Genomic DNA, 13159 nt, shown 5'->3' with positions numbered 1-13159 from the left:
TTTACAGGACACGACTGATCTACTGCAAAGAGTTGAGGGTGTTACCATAGAACCTGAGAGTTGGTTTGCCTCTATAGACGTAGAGGCTCTATATACCTCTATCCCTCATAACAAGGGCCTGTCAGCAGTTAAATTTTTTCTGGACTCCAGATCTGTGGACTTACACCAACACAATCAATTTACCCTTCAGCTCCTCAATTTCATTCTTACACACAATTATTTTATCTTTGAGAACCGCTTCTACCACCAGCTCAGGGGTACTGCAATGGGGAGCCCATGTGCACCAACGTATGCCAACCTACTCCTGGGCTGGTGGGAGGACACAGTTGTCTTCACTGAATCTATGGTATCTTGGACCAGACTCATCACACTCTGGTCCAGATACATAGACGATATTTTTCTTCTATGGTCTGGGACAACTAATGAATTCCAACAATTTATGGATACACTAAATTCAAATCATATTGGACTTTTTTTCACCTCTGAAATACACCAAAACACAATCAATTTTTTGGATGTATGTTTAGAAAGAGATGAACACAACAACATCAAGACGACCCTTTTTAGAAAAAAGACTTCTACCAACAGTCTCTTACGATGGGAGAGTTTTCACCCCATCCCACTTAAAAGGGGCATCCCCAAAGGTCAGTTCTTGAGAGTCCGGAGAAACTGTTCAGATAACAAAAGCTTCACACATGAAGCATCTAAACTCTATGACCGGTTCAAACAGAGGGGCTATCCAAGCCCGTGCCTATACCGAGCATGGGACTGGGCTGAATCAAAAGATCGTACTGCCTTATTACGTCCAAAAATGAAGACATCAAACTCTCTTGATCCAATAAGAATTATTGGTACCTTTGATTCAGAATCCCACCAGGTTCGAGACATCTTAAACCGTTATTGGGCACTGTTAAAGACAGACCCTGATCTAACACAGGTACTATCTGAGAATCCATCTATCACCTATAGACGTGGGCGCAATGTTGGCGACACGGTAGTACACAGTCACTTTGAGCCCCCAGATACGAACACATGGTTGTCCAATAGACAGATGGGCACTTTTAAGTGTGGTAAATGCAAAGCTTGTGCATTTATAACACCAAGAAAAACCTTCTCTGATAGTGCGGGACATCAAGTCTTCCATGCCCGGAATTTTGCTAACTGCAATACATCTGGGGTAATATATATGGCTCAATGTGACTGTGGACTTAAATATATAGGCAAGACCAAAAGGATTTTTAAAAAACGGATCCTAGAACATATCGGGGATATCCGTAATAAACGGGATAAACCCGTATCAAGACATATTTGGAATAGACATGCAGGATCTGTCAAAAATTTACACTTCTCAATGATTGAAGTCATAAAAATGTCCAAAAGAGGTGGGGACCGGGATAAATTGTTGAAACAAAAAGAATCAAGGTGGATTCACAGGCTCAATACTGTCATTCCATCTGGTTTAAATGAATCTATAGATTTTGCGTGTTTTATTTAAGACGTTTCATCTATCTTACAGGATCATCATATCCTGGGTAACATAATCTTTATCTAATATTGGGGGAGGGATCCACCCCTGCATCAAGGAACCCTATATCAAAATACATCTATATTCTGTCAATCACTCTCTAATTATGAAAATAAAATATAATAAAATCTGGGCATATATAATTTTGATGTCATAAAGTAAATATATTTGGTTGGGTACTGTATGATAAAGTTTATATGGGCCACTACTTTATAATGCTATGATCAATATGGCTGTTATCAACCTCTAATGGGACCTATCCACTAATACCACATATTTAATGTGGTTTATTTAGTAGCTATTAACTCTGCTTTCTTGAAATGGCTATGAGAGTCTGTGGTTGGCCTGACCTAATAATTGAATGTCTGACCCCACGGTGCCAGTTTTAATGACCGGCGCAGTGTTGTTGAGGTGCGCATGACCTAATGGATCTACCTCCCATTGAAGTTTATGTATTATAGCATGACGTCGGATGCTGCCCGACTTTGCGGTCACGTGACTCCCCTTTGCGATCTGGAAGTCACGGCTCAGTGTTAGACCTGCAGTGGTTACCTGGGTGCGTCTTGCGTCAGACGCTGTCCTCCTCTCCCTCTGGCGAGGCGTGACTATAGGTGTCTGACGTCTTACGTCGGACGCTCTCTGTCATTATAATCACGTGGCCACTCATGTGACCCGATACCCGGAAGTTAGGGTTTAAAAGACAGGAACGCCGACAACACCTCGCCGCTTACCTGCCGGACGCCATCACCACAGGTCTCTCCCTAAAGCTATCATCACTAAGAGCATCTGGAGCTGCGGACATGACCCTTTGTCTACCCAGTCGTAAATGGGCATGCAAGTACTACTGATACTAATGAGCTGCTATTATCCAGCAGTACATATTGAATGGTCGTGATATATATACTTATACCGCTTGATGCGATAGCTGCTGTCTATAGCTATGTAGATAGCTGTGCCATTTCACTATGAGAATCATGTATATCGCTTTATTGATCTCTGCTATTGGCATAATTGTTTGGTGATGTGAAGGTGTGGAGGTATAGTCCCAATGCAGCAGATAGACTAGTATACACCTAAACATATGGTCTGGTGTAATTGAGTCTGGTTTATAGCCTTAAACATGAGATGGATGAATGAGCTGGGGGTCTATATCTATATCAATACCGTTACTCCCTCCTGCTCACAAATTAATGTATCATCTCCTGCTGCCGGTAATTGATCTGATCATGTTTTCTGACCCCATTGATCAGCTTTAGTTTAAGTAGTGGCTTTTCTTGAATCTTAATATCTTTCTATGTACCCTCAATCGGAGGAAATATAAATAAAAGGAAATTAAAAATCTGTATGTATATATATACAATAATATTTGTATTACTCTATGGTGATAGGTATTCTTTGTCAAACATGTCCCCTGATGAGCCTGACACCAACCAGGCGAAACGCGTAGGGACTACTTTGGACATCTCACTTCTGTAATTCTATATACTTCATTTCATAATTGGGTGTAGTTTGTCACCGGGTTTTTTGCTACTTACATACATTTTATTATTTATTTTGGTGTAACTTAGCCCAGGTGTCTCATTAGGGTCCCCCCTCATTTAGGTATCCATCCCTATAGGGCTAATCAGGGACACTAGGAGGCACGAGAAACGGGATCGCCCCTATCGGGGCGGCCATTCCGTATTAGGTAGGGCTGTTACTTCAGGGTCAATTATAGGGTCATACCTCCCTAAATAGGCTTTACTAACATCTACTAAACCTATAACCAATCCTTGGCTAATATATCACTCTGACCCTAGTTTTTCAAATTTGTTTTTTCCTTTTTTTCTTTCTATGTTTATTGATTAATTATCATTTAGAGGGATTTATTGACTATTTTATATATAAATATTAAAAGTTATATTTTAGAATTTTGGCATTACTGTGAATACATAATCTGTTGACCATATTCTACTATAGAAGTCCCTGAACAGGAATTTGTTCAATCTGTGAATACTCTGCTGACAGATACCCTTTAAAGGGGTTCTCCCAGCTGCAGATATTGAGATCTATCCTCAGGATAGGTTATTAATATCAGATATGTGATGTTTTCCCAGACCAGCTGCCGCAGCAGCAGGGGATAGGTCATCAATATCTGGAGCATTGAGAACCCCTTTAGAATCCACAACCAAACCTAACTTCCACCTTAGAGGACCCTCATGTTAACCAGTAATTTAGTCTGTGAAACTAACATGATAACATTGTGATATAGGATTTTCATTCCTTCTGGTATTTGAAGAACAGAACTGTCTGCAGCGCTAATCTTGCCAACAAAAATACAGAAACCTAATGGGACCCAATAAAGTCAGTGGGGGTCAGTCAGCAGCTGTTTGTGTTCCAGTTAGTCACATCTGTAATAGCAGTCAATGTACCATAAATTATAATATATCTCCAGAGGAGAGCTTCATGTCAGTCACTGAAATAAGGTTCCCACTGCATTACGAGGGATCTTTCACACGAGTGATGCAGTCCGGAAATCACGGTGTGTGTGTGTGTGTGTGTGTGTGTGTGTGTGTGTGTGTGTGTGTGTGTGTCTGATCCTCCGTTCTGGACACTGCTCGTCTTACAGGATCACATGACATTATACTGATTTATAATGCTGTGTGTCTCTGCATGACCGACCTTCCTTCTACAGAATCATACTGACATAAAGCTGCCACTATGATTCTGTAGAAGGAAGGTCATGCAGAGACACACAGCATTATAAATCAGTACAATGCCATGTGCTCCAGTAAGGCGAGCAGTGTCCAGAACGGAGGATCAGGCACACACACACAGAGTGTGATTTCCGGACTGCATCGCTCATGTGAAACAGCCTGAAGACTTTGTCCACACATAGGGCAAGTGATGTGGTAAAGAGCTGAAGCATCACCACACCATAGTGACACACAGTATTATGCAAAGGGTGGAAAAAACATATGAATGTTTTCAAAAATAAAGTGTTACTAGTTTATTTTTATCAACTGACAAAATGCCAAGTGAATGAACAAAATAGAAATCCAAATCAAATCCATATTGGATGTGACCTCCCTTTGCCGTCAAAACAGAATCAATTCTTCTAGATACGCTTGCACGCGGTTTTTGAAGGAACTCAGACGAGAGGTTGTTCCAAACATCCTGGAGAAGTAATCACAGATTTTCTGTGGCTGTAGGCTTGCTCAAATCCTTCTGTCTCGATAGACTCGATGCTGTTGAGATCAGGGCTCTTTAGGGGCCATATCATCACCTCCAGGACTCCTTGTTTACACAGTGAAGATAGTTCTTAGGCCTCATGCACACGATCGTTGTGTGTTTTGCGGTCCGCAAATCGCGGATCCGCAAAACACGGATGGCGTCCGTGCCGCAATTTTGCGGAACGGCACGGACAGCCTTTAATATAACTATCTATTCTTGTCCGCAAAGCGTGGATAAGAATAGGACGTTATTTTATTTTTTTGCGGACCACGGAAAAACGGATGCGGACAGCACACGGAGTGCTGTCCGCATCTTTTGCGGCCCCATTAAAGTGAATAGGTCCGCATCCGAGCCGCCAAAATTGCGGCTCGGATGCGGACCAAAACAACGGCTGTGTGTATGAGGCCTTAATGACATTGGCGGCATGTTTTGGGCTGCTGCAGAATACATTTTGAGCCAACCAGACATCTCTCTCATGGTATTGCATCATCTGAGTTGAGGATTGTAGAAGCAGTGGTGCTCTTCTGAAATATTTGGCTATAACAGAAGGCAATTCGTTAACAGAAGGGCTGGAGAGCGCTACTATGAGGGTCTGCAGGCAAGAATGAAGCATGGTGGAGGAGCAACCTGCATGTTTAGGACTGCATTTCAGAAAATGGAGTTGAGGATTTGGTCAGGGTTTCAGCAAATTACATTTATTATATAGAGAAAGTTAATACAAGCCACTTACTAATGTATAGTGATTGCCCATATTGCCTCCTTTGCTGTCTGGATTCATTTTTCCATCAAATTGTACACGTCTCATATCCAAGGGGCTACGACCACCCTGTGATCCAGCAGTGGTGGCTGTGCATGCACACTATAGAAAAAAGCACCAGCCATGGTCTCAGCCACCGGAGAGGTCCTGGCCATCATCACGTCTATCTGAGATTACATGGAGACAGGCCTACATCCACAGAAGATCTGTGATTAGTTTTCCAAGATGTTTTGAACAACCTCCCTGCCGAGCTCCTTCGAAAACCGTGCATAAGTATACCTAGAAGAACTGATGCTGCTTTGAAGGCAAATGGAGGTCACACGAAATATTGATTTGATGTACTTTCACACTTGCGTTGTTGGATTCCGGCAATCTGTATGCAAACGGATACCATTTGTAGACGGATCCGTCTCACAAATACATTGCCGGATCCGTCTCTCTGGAAAAACGGATCCGGTATTTATCTTTTTCACATTTTTAAAAGGTCTGCGTATGCTCAGACTGCAAAACCAGATTCATTTTTCCGGAACACTTGGGGCCGGATCAGGCATTAATGCATTTGAATAGAAAATAACGCCGGATTCGGCATTCTAGCAAGTGTTCCGGAATTTTGGATGGAGTGCTGCAGTATTTTCTTTGTCCAAAAACTGTACAGTGACTGAACTGAAGACATCCTGAACGGATTTCTCCATTCAGAAAGCATTAGGAAAAAACTGATCAGTTCTTTTCCGGTATTGAGCCCCTAGGACGGAACTCAACACTGGAAAAGTTTAGCGCAAGTGTGAAAGTACCCTTAGATTTCTCCTTTGTTCAGTCACTTTGCATTTTTTATGGATAAAAATAAACTAATAATACTCCTATAATTGAAAGCATTCTTACTTTGCAGTATTTTTTCCCACACCTGTCTAAAACTTTTGCACAGCACTGTACATGTAAATACATTTGGAGAAATATGAAGTTCCAGACAAAGAAATATCAAAGCTCTGCGACTATAGAAGGCGGCATCTGTAATCCAGTAACTGATCTCAGCATTGATGCCGGATTGGCCTAGTTATCAGACTGGTCAGAAGCTGGCACGCTAGGAACTCTCCCCAAACCAAGTGGCCATAACAGACACAACTAATCCTCATATCCTGCACGTCTGCATACAGTAAGTACTGGTTTTACAGAACCTTTCATGAAAGTTATTGTGAGCAATTTAGAAGGATATTCCAGCTATGTAAAGTTATCTCCGACAGCAGTGATGGTGAACCGTTTGGAGACCGAGTGCCCAAACTGCAACCCAAAGTGCCAACACGGCAATGTAACCTGAATACCAGTAACGTATATCTTCCATGTACGTTATCATTTAGCTATAACACCCTGCCTGCATTCAGTGCGCTGCCCGTGCCGCTCATAGTGCGCCCTGCGCTGATGAATTGCAGGGAAAGCCTAAGGCATATTGGCACACCTCAGACTTTTTCCAGGGAGTGGGTGCCCACAGAGAGAGGGCTCTGGGTGCCGCCTCTGGCACCTGTGCCATAGGTTCGTCACCACTGTCCTACAGCATAGATGAAAACTATTAGATCATTGAGGTCCTCCTGGTGGGCCGATCACAAGAACTGGGACTCCAAACCCTGTGAAGCCCCCAAAATGAACAGACAAAACAGTTAGACATATGTGCAGCCACTCCATTCATTACTATGGGAGTTCCGAGTACAGAGCTCAGCCATGTATGGAACTCCCACAGAAATTAAGGGAGCGGCTGCACATATCCCTGCCTGGCCAGCTGCTTAAAGGGGTTGTCTTCAACAAATATCAGTTATTATGTAGAGACAGTGAATACAAGGCACTTCCTAATGTATTGCGATTATCCATATTGCCTCCTTTGCTGGCTGGATTCATTTTTCAATCACATTATACACTGCTCGTTTCCATGGTTACGACCACCCTGCAATCCATCAGCGGTGGCCGTGCTTGTACACTATAGGAGAAAAACACCAGCCTCTCTTATGGCCGGGACTGTGGGACCTCACATAGGCTGGTGCTTTTTCCTATAGTCTGTATTGTAGGGTGGTCATAACCATGGAAACGAGAAACGTATAGTGTGATGGAAAAATTAATTCAGCGATCAAAGGAGGCAATATGGACAATCACAATACATTAGTAAGTGCCTTGTATTAACTTCGTTGACATGACAAATGCCATTTGCTGAAGTGACACAACCCCTTTAAAAGGGACACTGTCACCTGGATTTTACTTACTGAGCTAATAACCTCACCACATCAGTCTCCACGATTTACATTAAAATATAATAGTATTACTGCCCTGTGTCTTTTATATGGTCTATAAAATCTGTTTTATTAATATGCAAAGTACCTCAATAAGGAGCCCAAGGGGTCGTCCCTCCGGCAGTTGGAGCCCAGCCGCCCCCATTACTTCGGATCTTCCGGTCCGCAGCTCCGGAAAAAAATAGAACATGTCCGCAGGCATTTCTATGGGGGTGCCGGCCGGGTGTATTGCGGATCCGCAATGCACTACGGACGTGTGAATGGACCCTTACCATAAAAAGTGGTTTTATTTTATAAAGAGCTAAAACACACACACACACACACACCTCATATGAGATATCACACCGTTTACCAGAATCCGTAGAATAAAGATAACAGATTTTTTAAACTACCTGTAAATGTAAAAAATAAAGGGTTTATTGAAAAAATGCCACCAATAAAAACCATATGTCGCCCTGCAAAAATCAAGCCCTCATACAGCGACATCTGCGCAAAATGGTTCTGGTTCTTGGAATGCAGCAACATAAGAGACGTACTGTAACTGTACAAAAGTAGTAAAAACTAAAAGCTATACATATCGCCATAATCGTACTGACCCATGGAATAACAGTAATACACTAGTTACGAGGAACAGCGACACCAAATTGGTGTCACAAAAAATCTTGGCTCACAAGAAAAATAAAAAAACTTATGGCCAGAAAAAAAAAAAATGCCATGCACTGTAATATTTCATACTCCTTCATGGCTGAAAATACTTCTCAAGAAGAGAAGTATTAATACTCTTCTGGAAAAAAAAAATGTAGTGCGACCTGTGACCACATCTGGTCTTGGGTCGTATCTAATACTGCAGCTCAAAAGAAGTGAAAGTGACTGAGCTACAATCCCCCATACAAGTCTTCAGTCCGATAAAAGTCCCCTGCGCACTCCGAGAGCACAAACTATACAGAACACACAGATACCACCGTACAGGGCCATGGAAGACCCTCAACACACAACGCTGCCCCCAATGTATCCCAATGCCAGTGTGAGGGGTTGTCCCATGACAAACACCTATAAGGGTCCAATCAGCGGGGGGCCCACCAATCCCTGGGATGGGAGCCATGCACCGCTCCATCAATTCTATGGGACTGCTGGAGACAGCCATGTAAAAGCACTGGTGTGAACTGAGCCTTACAGGTTTACAGTGTGAGGTCTGATCAGCTCATCCGCCTTCTGTAGAGCTCCTGTCAGACATGGATGGAAGGGCTCAGGACAGGCGACACCTCCCAGGGAATAATACTAATATACTATCAGACAGTGCATTCATTATACATCATGCAGGGGCAGACATGTTGGATGCAGACACAGGGAGAAGGAAAGAAGTGACAGAGGCGCCGCCGCTGCCGTCGCCATCATTACCAGATGATCCGCTCAGGGTCAGGCCCCCTCAGCTCTCCGTCCGGTGCTCGGTGACAGCTGCGGCCCAGCAGCCCTCCTGCTTGCTGTCCCTGCCCAGGGCTGCAGCAGATCAGGGACCGGAGATCGGAGCTCGTGCTTTTCGCCGCTGCATCCCCAGCAGAGCCCGGACACCGTGCAGGATCCTCTGCGCAGCTGACGAGCTGATGTGGTTCCAACCACTGACGTCTCTGACGTCATCAGCGGGCGCGCACGCTCCGGCGCATTGGTTGGCAGGGAGGGCTGGTTGGCAGCTGTGCGCAGCCGCACACTGTAGTCAGAGCCGTGCACAGTGACCGATGTACAGCCTGCTCCGCCAAACACATTCCTGGATTCACTTCTTATTTTTTTTTACTATGGGCGATACGACACCTGTTATTTTTTTAAACCTTTTATAGCAAAATGTAGCTGTTAATGTTCATTTGTAAACTTTGGCACCATTTATTTCCTAATAAAAATAAATATTTTTAGTTGTTTTTGTTCACTTTTTCAAGCCATTGTGGATTTTTTTTTTTATTTAAAACCTAAAATTCCTATTTTCATTATTCCCTGTTAATATTGATAGACAAAGGGGTTGTCTGGCCTAGGAGAAAATTTACCAATTCCTCAGAATAAGGGTACATGCACACGTTCAGGATTCATGTGCGGAGAATCCGCACTGAAATCCGCAGGTGTTCGCAGGCAAATCTGTGCGGTCAATCCGCATTAATTGGTGCGGATTTGCATACGGATTTGCGTGCGGATTTGGTGCGGATTCGGTGCGGATTTTCCGCATGCGGATTTCACTAAGTGAATGAAGAAAATCCGGTCAGGAAAAAAATAATTAATTGACATGTCGCGGATTTTAAAATCCGCACCGCAGGTCAAAATCCGCGCGGAAAAAATCCGCATCGTGTGCATTGAGAATTTCAAATTCTCATAGAATACAATGGACATGACCTACGGTGCGGATTTTCCGCACGCAAATCCGCGTGGAAAATCCGCACGCAATCCTGATCGTGTGCAGGGGGCCTAAGGGTCCATTCACACGTCCGCAAAATGGGTCCGCATCCATTCTGCGATTTTGCGGAACGGGTGCAGACCCATTCATTTTCAATGGGGCCGGAATGTGCTATCCGCAGCCGCATTTGCGGATCCGCACTTCCGCATCCGTGCTTCAGTTTCCGCAAAAAAATAGAACATGTCCTATTCTTGTCCGCAATTGCGGATTAGGCATTTTCTATTATAGTGCCGGCGATGTGTGGTCCGTAAAATGCGGAATGCATATTGATGGTGTCCGTGTTTTGCGGATCCACAAAACACTTACGGACGTGTGAATGGACCCTAAGGCCTCATGCACACGACCGTTGTTTGGATCCGCATCCGAGCCGCAGTTTTGGCGGCTCGGATGCGGACCCATTCACTTCAATGGGGCCGCAGAAGATGCGGACAGCACTCCGCGTGCTGTCCACATCCGTGGCTCCATTCCGCGTCCCGCTAAAAAAATATAACGTCCTATTCTTGTCTGCGCTTTGCGGACAAGAATAGGCATTTATATTGCCGGCTTCCATTCCGCAAATTGCGGAAGGCAACACCGGCGGCTTCCGTTTTTATCGGATCCGCGTTTTGCGGACAGCAACAAATGGCACGGCCGTGTGCATGAGGCCTTAGTGTCCCAAAAAAATAAAATAAATCCACAGTCCCGCCATTCCAGCACCACACCCCCTTCCCACTAGCAGTGAATGCCATGGCAGTCACAGGACCAAGCTAATTATGGTCTGGCAGGGACCCAAAGAGGTCAGGAAGGGGGCCACAGCACTGGAAAGCATGACTGCTTGGATGAGTCAGTTCCTAAGCTGGACAACTCCCTTAATTTAGTTTACGGCCTAGGCATGGTTGGAAGGGAATTTACTTGGTTTGGGTAAAACTAGTTTAAAATATTGGCTCCATGACATACCCCCCAACTTTTTGGACAGTCAAAGAGGGACACTTATGGTTCATTGTGTGAAAGATCCATTTTTCCTACATATTTCTACACCAGTAATTTTCACTTACCGAATAGCGCAAAACATATCTGAATATAAAACATATCTGAATATAAAACATATCTGAATATTGTCGGGGGGTAATAATTCAATTAAGAATTATTAATTATGGTCATAAAAATAGTTAACCATCAAAAAAAATTTTTTTATAAAATTTGTCATAAATTCTTAAAATCATGACCTGGTGAATTGTAGACAACCTAATTGATACAATTCACATCTGAGTCCGACTATTTCCTCAGATAAATAAGTTCTTTTTGACGTGAGATGACGTTAATGATAAAATGTAGTTCTGCATTATACAATAATACACAGGTATTATAAAAATATGCAGATTTATTGGTTACAAGGTTATAAACATATATAAGTAAATAAACATAATGATATATGCAAATGAATATATATAGCGTTAATATAAAGCATTACAAGCTTAACAATACATGTGAGTGGAAATAACTTGTCACATTATATACAAGCTATTAATAGGTTAGGATATCAAAATATGAACATAAGTTATATACATCACTTCTGTTCAGAGAAAACCTCATGATATCAGGATGGGCATGTCTAATATAGAATGCTAAATACATTCTGCCCCCCTCTAACCAACTATACATGGCTTGAGGCATGGGCAAATCCATTCAAGGATATAACTTAGAAACATAGAAACATAGAAACATATAAACATAGAAGCATAGAATGTGTCGGCAGATAAGAACCATTTGGCCCATCTAGTCTGCCCAATATACTGAGTACTATGGATAGCCCCTGGCCCTATCTTATATGAAGGATGGCCTTATGCCTATCCCATGCATGCTTAAACCCCTTCACTGTATTTGCAGCTACCACTTCTGCAGGAAGGCTATTCCATGCATCCACTACTCTCTCAGTAAAGTAATACTTCCTGATATTACTTTTAAACCTTTGCCCCTCTAATTTAAAACTATATCCTCTTGTAGCAGTTTTTCTTCTTTTAAATATGCTCTCTTCCTTTACCGAGTTGATTCCCTTTATGTATTTAAAAGTTTCTATCATATCCCCTAGAAGAGACAACTGTATCCTTCCGCCCCATCCTGGACTATTTTCACTTATATAACTTTGGTAAGACTATTAAGACAAATAACAGGGATCTAGGATCTTAAATGGAAAGGATTTGAAATAAATCTTTCCTGTGGGAATCCATCACTTAGCTTGGCGAAGAATGTTCTATCAATATATATATATAAGCAATTATTTAATGCTTTGCTAGATTATGAGTCTAGATTCTTCTGCAGGTAGAATGAAGCCTCACAATATCCTAAGACTACATCTCAATATGAAGATGATCAATTAATTTAATTATTTATTTATTCGCCAATCTAGATGGTATAATTTCACTCACACTATCAAATTAGTCTTAATAAAATGAAATATCATTTTCTGTGTCTCTTACCAAGTCCTAGTAGGAATCTCACTTCTGCTCCTAGGAAAGCTGGGTGGTCCATCATAGCACATCTCACCATGGCTTTCATCTTGACCCCTCTACTTCTCTCTTTTCCACTCTTTTCTCTTCTCTCCTCTCCTTTCTCCTTCTTTCTTCTTCTCCTCCCTTCTCTACCTCCTGTGTATGGCTTATGATCCCAAACTTATCAGTTAGACACACCATCCTAGTTTGGAACTTTCCAATCATTGTCGGATGGGCGTGACCATTGATAAAAATGTGACATCATAACCCTACCCAGAATGCACTTTTGCTACTGTTGTAATGTCACCTACTGATACCTAGGTGGCACTGCTGTATAAGCTATCTGCATCGTAGTATAAAGGGTTAACTTATGTAAGTCTGAATATACATTTTGACCTTAGAAGCTTTAATTCAAAGCTATAGGGATTAATTCTGACACTTGTAGCACTTAGAGACAGACCTCTAGGCGTCTCACGTAATGTCTCTCACACT

At 42.6% G+C, this 13159-nt stretch overlaps 1 protein-coding gene across 3 annotated transcripts in view; it reads right to left on the bottom strand.

Moving 5' to 3' along the window:
* AKAP11 (A-kinase anchoring protein 11) overlaps positions 1–9373 on the bottom strand; it is a 105828-nt gene extending 96455 nt beyond the window's left edge. For all 3 annotated transcript variants that reach the window (XM_040425416.1, XM_040425419.1, XM_040425418.1), the window contains exon 1: positions 9164–9373. The gene's annotated coding sequence lies outside the window, so the exon portion shown is untranslated. The remainder of the gene's footprint in view (positions 1–9163) is intronic.
* Positions 9374–13159: the final 3786 nt, after the last annotated feature.

The sequence above is a fragment of the Bufo bufo genome, chromosome 3 (assembly GCF_905171765.1).
Source record: "Bufo bufo chromosome 3, aBufBuf1.1, whole genome shotgun sequence".
NCBI lineage: Eukaryota > Metazoa > Chordata > Amphibia > Anura > Bufonidae > Bufo > Bufo bufo.
The sequence above is the reverse complement of the archived record's forward strand: the minus strand, read 5'-3'. Positions and strand labels throughout refer to the sequence as shown.